This window comes from Pseudophryne corroboree, chromosome 2 (assembly GCF_028390025.1).
Source record: "Pseudophryne corroboree isolate aPseCor3 chromosome 2, aPseCor3.hap2, whole genome shotgun sequence".
NCBI lineage: Eukaryota > Metazoa > Chordata > Amphibia > Anura > Myobatrachidae > Pseudophryne > Pseudophryne corroboree.
Genome location: NC_086445.1, coordinates 268,604,631 through 268,614,259, shown reverse-complemented (window position 1 = coordinate 268,614,259; position 9,629 = coordinate 268,604,631). Strand labels below are relative to the sequence as shown.

The window sequence follows — 9,629 nt, the reverse complement described above, 5'->3', positions numbered from 1 at the left end:
AATAACAATTGTGACATCACTTCCTGTTGTTTGCACATGGTATTGCATAACAGACTAAAACCTAGTAATTACAGTTAATATACAACCTAATTAGATAATGTATGTACATACAATGTTAAATGGATGCTTTAGAAGCAGGTTTGGAGCAATAAAAGTGGGTAAACAGTCTCCTATAAGTGCGCCGGCGGGTCTTCCGCCACACTTCCGGTATCTTGACGTTGCGTCACTTCCGCCCCACTTCCGGAAACGAGCCCGCGCATGCGCCCACGGTTTTCATTAGTTCTGTTATTCCTAGAGGCCATGAGTGCTTGGTCAGGTTACTCCAGCGGCGGCCATCTTTGTGTTGATTTTTTATTGTCATCTCTATGCGGCGGCCATGTTTGTGGGGATCAAGATCAGGGATGTTAGTGTCAATCCTCCGTGGTATTCAACATAAGAATAAATAAAGAGGTTTAATTAATGGATGAAGAAACGATCTATTTACCAAAATGACAGTACTTATGTATATATACTAATAAAAGAAGTATTCATTATTACTGTTAGGATAAGGCCAGCATATAAACATACAAATAAATGAATTACAAGTAGCTGCGTGTAATTATGACCAATTAATATTAGGGGATATTCATAAGGTGCAGATTAGATAAAAAAAAAATATATATTTTTAAAAAATATATATAAAAAATATATAAAAAGTATATATATAGAAATAACAATAAGAGTGAAAATAATTATAAAGTGCTACGTGCAATTATCATAATAAGGATAAAAGTATACATAAAGTGCAGATTTAAATATTAGAGTTAGTGTAAATGTAGTAATGGTGTGGGCTTTTTAGTCGTAACAATAAAATGAAAGTAGTAATAGTGACAGGCTCATGTAGGCTTTTTGCATTAGTTTAGTTACAGTACCTGATCTTCCGAGGTGGTCTCCCTAGTCTGGTACTGATCAGGCCCGACACTGCTTCGCTTCCAAGATCGGGCGAGATTGGGCATTTCCAGTGTGGTTTGACTGTAATAATTACTTACCATACATGTGTCAATACTACTCATACTAAGATCAATAACATATAGTGACTGACTACAATTGGGGGGTGGGTGGGGGATGGTGATAGGAAGGGAGTGTACGTGGAGTGAGGAAGGGGGGGAAAGGGAGGGGGGAGGGGGTTATGGGAGGGGGGTTTGGGTGGTGGGGGGAGTGTTGGCAGTGGGTGGGCTGAGAGAAAAGAGTAAGTTGGGATCCAACCGTAAGAGCAATTTCACAGGAACGGAGCAATTTCATAATAGTCATTGAATCCCTTCGGGTGGAGTGTCTGCAGTTGAAATATCCAATACATTTCTCTGCGTGAGAGTTTGTTAGCCAGGTCACCACCCCTCTCTCCCAGCTTCACAAGTTCAGTTGCTTTAAAAGTCAATGCTTCTGGGTTGGAGTTGTGTGCTATATTGAAGTGTTTGGATACTGCATGGTTCTCCATTTTGTTCTTTATATTGCGAACATGTTCTTGGATCCTTATTTTAAGTGGTCTCTTTGTTTTTCCCACATATTGTTTTCCGCACTCACATTCCAATAAATAGATCACTGATTGGGTATTACAGTTTATGAAGTCTTTAATTTTGTATACTTCCTTTTTCTCTGTGTCCGTGAATGTTTTCCTCACTGGGTCTAGGTACCTGCAGATGTTACATCGGCCACATTTGAAGGATCCAGTGCATTTTGGCATTCGTGATTCTTCTTTAAAATCCTTACGTAGCATACTTGGGGCTAATACATCTTTAAGATTTTTAGATTTCCTGAAGACGATCTCGGGGCGAGGAGGCAGGATTTCTTTAAGGACAGGGTCCATTAATAGGATTCCCCAGTGGTTACTGAGTGAGTTTCTAATGGATTTCTCATGACGGTTATATGTTGTAATGAATGAAACGGAATCTTTTTTGTTTCTTTGGTCTTGTATTCTAGCAACGTTGATCTCTCTAGTGCCTTCGCTTTGGTGGCTGCTTCTTCCAGGATGTTAGTTGGATATTCTTTATCCTTAAATCTATTTTTGTTCTTCTCAATTTGGGCTTCACATTCTTCCTGATTGCTGCAATTTCTCTTAATTCTGTTAAATTGGGAGAAGGGGATGTTATTTTTCCATTTCTTTAAGTGGTTACTTTTGTAGTGCAGGTAACTGTTTGTGTCAACTTGTTTGATGAAGTTCTTGGTTTCGACTTTCCCATCCATCCCCATTAAAATCAGATCGAGGAATTCAATTGACTCTTTATTGATCTTAGATGTAAAAATGAGATTCATCTTGTTGTTGCTCAGGAACTCAAGGAACTTATAAAAACATTATTTTGTACCGTCACAAATAATTAAAATGTCATCTATGTAACGACGATAAAAGATCAGGTGATTCTTAAAATCATGGTTACCATAGATAAAATTTCTCTCCCAACTGCCCATGAATAGATTTGCGAAGCTCGGTGCAAAGATCGTACCCATAGCGGTCCCACATCGTTGTAGATAAAAATCATCTAAAAATTTAAAATAATTATGCTGAAGAATAAAATACATGACATCGCAAATACAATCTTTATGGATGGCTTAGTGAGGTATCATTCTCCATAAATTCTCTACATGCTGTTACACCTTTTTCGTGGTTTATGCACGTGTATAACGACTGAACGTCTATTGTTGCCCACCTAAAGGTGTCTTTCCATTCAAAATCTTTCAGGGAGTTCAATACGGCAGTGGTGTCCTTTAAATATGATGGTAACTCTTTGACATAGGTTTTTAGGAAGACATCAATGTATTCTGATAAATTTGACGTAAGCAAATCTATACCCGCCACAATAGGTCTTCCGGGCGGGTTTGTCAGATTTTTATGAATTTTGGGCAGAAAATAGAAGATTGGGGTAATGGGGTCTGATTTCATCAGGAATTGGAATTCTTCCTTCGTAATAATGTCTCTGCATAGACCGTGTACTAAAAGTGTTCTTAATTCTTCAACAAAGACATCTTTGGGGTCACTGGACAGTTTAATGTAGGAGACGTCATCTCCCAGTAGTCTCTGAGCTTCATTAATGTATTTCTCACGGTCCATGATAACCAGACCCTCCCCCCCTTTATCAGCTTGTTTTATAACAATTCCTTGATTTTTCTGTAGCCTCTTCAAAGCCTCTTTTTCTCGATTCGTGATGTTCCTCTCCTTAATTTTTTCAAATCGGTTTCACATAAATCTTTCTTTACCATTTCGTAAAAAATGCTAATATTACTCCCTTTTGACTCCAAAGGATAAAACTTAGAGGTCGGTTTTAGACCTGATTTTGATTGGTTTTCATAATTACTGAAAACAGCGTCCTCTTTCCTTAGAAAATGTCTCTTCAGTGTTAGTTTTTTGATGAATTTGTTTAGATCGATGAAGGTCTCAAACTTATTGAGACCCCCCGTGGGTGCAAATGTAAGGCCTTTATTGAGTAAGGATGTTTCCGGTTTCGACAAGGTGTATTGTGAGAGATTGAAGATTCCTTTTTTCTTTTTATCCATCACTGTAATGCTCTTTTTTTGTTCTCTCTCCCTCCTACTGCCCCGTTTTCCTCTTCCTCTGTATACCTTCTTTTGAGAGGTGATGCAAGGCGGACATCTTCCATCAGGGAATTTCTTGTGGGCTTCTTTGGGTCTTGTTCCTGTTCTTTGGGCTAAAAAAGTCTGGTCACTGTTAGAGTTGAATCTTTGTAGTGTTGTGAATCTGTTCTGCATCCTTAATGTTGGAGATGGTGTATTCACTTCTGAATTCCGTGAGGGTTTTCTTTTTACTGGTACAGTTTTCCAGTACTGTCTGTCTGTTCGGTTTATTTGTTGGTTCATGGTTCCAAACCTGCTCCAATTCTTTATTTTTCCTTGTTCGTAGTCTGTTTTGTCCCTGAGAAACTTTTTTCTTTATTCTTGGTGACCTCTTCTTTGATATGTTCCATTTTCCAGTTACCTTTTTTTCATTAATTGTATAGTCTTCTTTATCTTTAAAAGGTTCCAGTTCTGTTTCTTTGCACTTGATGTTCTTCTCTAATTCTAAGAGGGAGTTCTTCTTTTCCTCAATCAAAAGTTTCATTAGGTCAATGGAACACTTGTGTAATGTTTTATCCCATTTTTCTAAAAAGGCTGCATCAAGGTTGCAGAATGTAGGTTGTTTTAGGAGTCTAAGCCCCCTAGGAATTCTATTAACTGAAATATAATGCTCCAAGCCCTTAATATCCCACCATGTCTTCACTTCTTTAGTAAGGAGTCTCTCTATACCCAAGAATAATTCATCTAAATCACATGGTGGGGAAGGTTCATTGGATTGCTGTTTCTCATTAAATATTTTTTGGCACCAATTGTGTCTTTTGGTTGCCCGATCTGAATTCCTCCACATTTCTAAAAAACGTTGTAATACACCAGGCAGTAATAAAAATTAATACCAAAGAATTAAAAAATAGAACGAATTTATTGCGCCACTTGTGTTCACCAACGATCACAGACCATAGGTATATGATGTATCATGTAAGTATAATTGACACTCCCTAGAGATTCAAAAGGGCGTCTGCTGACCCCCAAACAGGGATGGCGGTTCCCTGTGGCATAAACTTAGATAAAAAAGGGGCGGGTTTATAGCGACCAGTGGTGTCTAAAAAGATAGAAGCTCACACAATAGGTGGATAAATATATATATAAAATGCAATTTATTCACATTAAAAAAATTTTTTTAAGGAGAGGAACATCATGAATCGACAAAAAGAGTCTTTGAAGAGGCTACAGAAAAATCAAGGAATTGTTATAAAACAAGCTGATAAAGGGGGGGGTCTGGTTATCATGGACCATGAGAAATACATTAATGAAGCTCAGAGACTACTGGGAGATGACGTCTCCTACATTAAACTGTCTGGTGACCCCAAAGATGTCTTTGTTGAAGAATTAAGAACACTTTTAGTACACGGTCTACACAGAGACATTATTACGAAGGAAGAATTCCAATTCCTGATTAAATCAGACCCCATTACTCCTATCTTCTATTTTCTGCCCAAAATTCATAAAAATCTGACAAACCCGCCCAGAAGACCTATTGTGGCGGGTATAGATTCGCTTACATCAAATTTATCAGAATACGTTGATGTCTTCCTAAAAACCTATGTCAAAGAGTTACCATCATATTTAAAGGACACCACTGCCGTATTGAACTCCCTGGAAGATTTTGAATGGAAAGACACCTTTAGGTGGGCAACAATAGACGTTCAGTTGTTATACACGTGCATAAACCACGAAAAACGTGTAACAGCATGTAGAGAATTTATGGAGAATGATACCTCACTAAGCCATCCATAAAGATTTTATTTGTGATGTCATGTATTTTATTTTTCAGCATATTTATTTTACATTTTTAGATGATTTTTATCTACAATGATGTGGGACCGCTATTGGGTACGATCTGTACACCGAGCTTCGCAAATCTATTCATGGGCAGTTGGGAGAGAAATTTTATCTATGGTAACCATGATTTTAAGAATCAACTGATCTTTTATTGTCGTTATATAGATGACATTTTAATTATTTGGGACGATACAGAAGAATGTTTTTATAAGTTCCTTGAGTTCCTGAGCAACAATGAGATTAATCTAGTTTTTACATCTAAGATCAATAAAGAGTCAATTGAATTCCTCGATCTGATTTTAATGGGGATGGATGGGAAAGTCGAAACCAAGAACTTCATCAAACAAGTTGACACAAACAGTTACCTGCACTACAAAAGTAACCACTTAAAGAAATGGAAAAATAACATCCCCTTCTCCCAATTTAACAGAATTAAGAGAAATTGCAGCAATCAGGAAGAATGTGAAGCCCAAATTGAGAAGAACAAAAATAGATTTAAGGATAAAGAATATCCAACTAACATCCTGGAAGAAGCAGCCACCAAAGCGAAGGCACTAGAGAGATCAACGTTGCTAGAATACAAGACCAAAGAAACCAAAAAAGATTCCGTTTCATTCATTACAACATATAACCGTCATGAGAAATCCATTAGAAACTCACTCAGTAACCACTGGGGAATCCTATTAATGGACCCTGTCCTTAAAGAAATCCTGCCTCCTCGCCCCGAGATCGTCTTCAGGAAATCTAAAAATCTTAAAGATGTATTAGCCCCAAGTATGCTACGTAAGGATTTTAAAGAAGAATCACGAATGCCAAAATGCACTGGATCCTTTAAATGTGGCCGATGTAACATCTGCAGGTACCTAGACCCAGTGAGGAAAACATTCACGGACACAGAGAAAAAGGAAGTATACAAAATTAAAGACTTCATAAACTGTAATACCCAATCAGTGATCTATTTATTGGAATGTGAGTGCGGAAAACAATATGTGGGAAAAACAAAGAGACCACTTAAAATAAGGATCCAAGAACATGTTCGCAATATAAAGAACAAAATGGAGAACCATGCAGTATCCAAACACTTCAATATAGCACACAACTCCAACCCAGAAGCATTGACTTTTAAAGCAATTGAACTTGTGAAGCTGGGAGAGAGGGGTGGTGACCTAGCTAACAAACTCTCACGCAGAGAAATGTATTGGATATTTCAACTGCAGACACTCCACCCGAAGGGATTCAATGACTATTATGAAATTGCTCCGTTCCTGTGAAATCGCTCTTACGGTTGGATCCCAACCCAATCTTTTCTCTCAGCCCACCCACTGCCAACACTCCCCCCACCACCCAACCCCCCCTCCCATAACCCTCCCCCCCCCCCTCCCTTCCCCCCCCCTTCCTCACTTTACGTACACTCCCTTCCTATCACCATTCCCCACCCACCCCCCAATTGTAGTCAGTCACTTTATGTTATTGGTCTTAGTATGAGTAGTATTGACACATGTATGGTAAGTAATTATTACAGTCAAACCACACTGGAAATGCCCAATCTCGCCCGATCTTGGAAGCGAAGCAGTGTCGGGCCTGATCAGTACCAGACTAGGGAGACCACCTCGGAAGATCAGGTACTGTAACTAAACTAATGCAAAATGCCTACATGAGCCTGTCACTATTACTACTTTAATTTTATTGTTACGACTAAAAAGCCCACACCATTACTACATTTACACTAACTCTAATATTTAAATCTGCACTTTATGTATACTTTTATCCTTATTATGATAATTGCACGAAGCACTTTATAATTATTTTCACTCTTATTGTTATTTCTATATATATACTTTTTATATATTTTTTATATATATTTTTTAAAAATATATATTTTTTATTGATCTAATCTGCACCTTATGAATATCCCCTAATATTAATTGGTCATAATTACACGCAGCTACTTGTAATTAATTTATTTGTATGTTTATATGCTGGCCTTATCCTAACAGTAATAATGAATACTTCTTTTATTAGTATATATACATAAGTACTGTCATTTTGGTAAATAGATCGTTTCTTCATCCATTAATTAAACCTCTTTATTTATTCTTATGTTGAATACCACGGAGGATTGACACTAACATCCCTGATCTTGATCCCCACAAACATGGCCGCCGCATAGAGATGACAATAAAAAATCAACACAAAGATGGCCGCCGCTGGAGTAACCTGACCAAGCACTCATGGCCTCTAGGAATAACAGAACTAATGAAAACCACGGGCGCATGCGCGGTCTCGTTTCCGGAAGTGGGGCGGAAGTGATGCGACGTCAAGATACCGGAAGTGTGGCGGAAGACCCGCCGGCGCACTTATAGGAGACTGTTTACCCACTTTTATTGCTCCAAACCTGCTTCTAAAGCATCCATTTAACATTGTATGTACATACATTATCTAATTAGATTGTATATTAACTGTAATTACTAGGTTTTAGTCTGTTATGCAATACCATGTGCAAACAACAGGAAGTGATGTCACAATTGTTATTAGATGAGTACTGGTATAAATAGAAGCCTGGTTCCACTGTACCAATACCCCTTGATGAAGTCTGAGTGACGAAACGCGTTGGGAAACCTGGCAGTGACCACATACCAAGTTAAGCAAAATCTTTTTACTTATATATTTTAACTGGTATTATATTCTATGTGTATGTTGTTTTTATCCCATTTTGAATTTTTTTTTAATGTGAATAAATTGCATTTTATATTTATATTTATGCACCTATAGTGTGAGCTTTTATCTTTTTAGACACCACTGGTCGCTATATATATATATATATATATATATATATATATATTTCTACACATATATAAGTATAGGTGTGTATGGGGTGAACCGACAGCGCCAAAAAAATTGTAGATATAGTTTTTCACAGTATGTCTATTATAATCCCTTATAGAATATTAGTTCTCTACGATACCACTCCCCTTTATTTATGGGGCGTCTGCTCAATCTTAAATAAAACCTACACTTGTACGTGTGTAGGATAAAAGAAATATGGAAAAAATGGATAAGATCAGAGCGACCACCGGTGGTAAAAAATATAAAACTAGAGAAGTATCTTTAAAAGCACAGACGGGATTTATTCAAAACGAACATAATCAGTTTAAAAAAGAAAATTTTTTGACACACATGTCAGCATCTAAAAAAGGGGGGTTATATTTCTAATAAAGTTTTCTGTTTAAAAGAAAACAGTAAAACATATACAGAGAAAAAGGCATAAAAACGACATAAATAAGTGCTAAAAACGGGTCCTCATGGTCATAAAAAATATCGTGCGAGGTAAAAATATATATCTAAAATTAATTAGAAAAGAGAAGTAGTGAATAGAATGAACAGCTTATCTTTGGATTTTCAGTAATAGCAGGAATCACCCAACGCGTTTCGTCCTATGTGACTTCATCAAGGGGTAGTGAGTACAGTGGGACATGTCATTTATTTATACCCCTATGGGTCAGGATGTAATTAGTGACCTCACTTCCTGTGACAGGAAGTGAAAGTTTAAAAAACGTTATTATGTTTAAGAAATAAAATATAAATAGTCTCAGCATGTGGGAATATTGGCACCATGCAAAGCGCTTTAATTGCGCTGAGAAATTGTGGCCAGAAACGATAGAAATTCAGAAATACTTTTTGTTTACTGAAGTCCGGTTTAGTGACGCGAATTGCGTCATTTCCGCCCCACTTCCGGTGTCAGTGGATCCTTTCCGCGCATGCGCCGGTTGTTGTAAGAGGAAGTGCGGCGGCCATTTTCTTGGAGTCCGTGTAAGAAGACCGCTGACCAGGCTGGAAGCAGATGACGGCGGCCATATTTTCATGGTTCATATGCATAGATTTCTGCAGTTTATATGCGCTGACTCCGTCTCCACACCGGAACTCGCAACATAGGGATGGGAGAAACAAGTGTCAGTGGAACCGCAGATACATTTAAAACATGTCATTTTACTGTTTTTATTTGCAAAGAGCGCTGATTTGGTAGAAATTGTATTGGGACTGTTGCATCACAATACTAATCATTAGGTCATAACATACTTTGATGCAAATGGTAAGATGACGTATATTTTGCAACGTCAGATATTATCTATGGGCTCACATAGATTAATATCATACAGATTTATGTTAAATGAAGGAAGATTTTGCGGTGAGAGTGGCATTACAATAGGATTCATAAATGCTTAGGCATAATTTAGAGAGTCATATGA

The 9,629-nt window shown here is 37.5% G+C and overlaps 2 pseudogenes; one reads left to right on the top strand and one right to left on the bottom strand.

Moving 5' to 3' along the window:
• Positions 1–899: 899 nt before the first annotated feature.
• On the bottom strand, positions 900–1,019 carry LOC135051960 (5S ribosomal RNA; annotated as a pseudogene).
• Positions 1,020–6,896: 5,877 nt separating this feature from the next.
• Positions 6,897–7,016, top strand: LOC135051959 (5S ribosomal RNA; annotated as a pseudogene).
• The last annotated feature ends 2,613 nt before the right edge of the window (positions 7,017–9,629 follow it).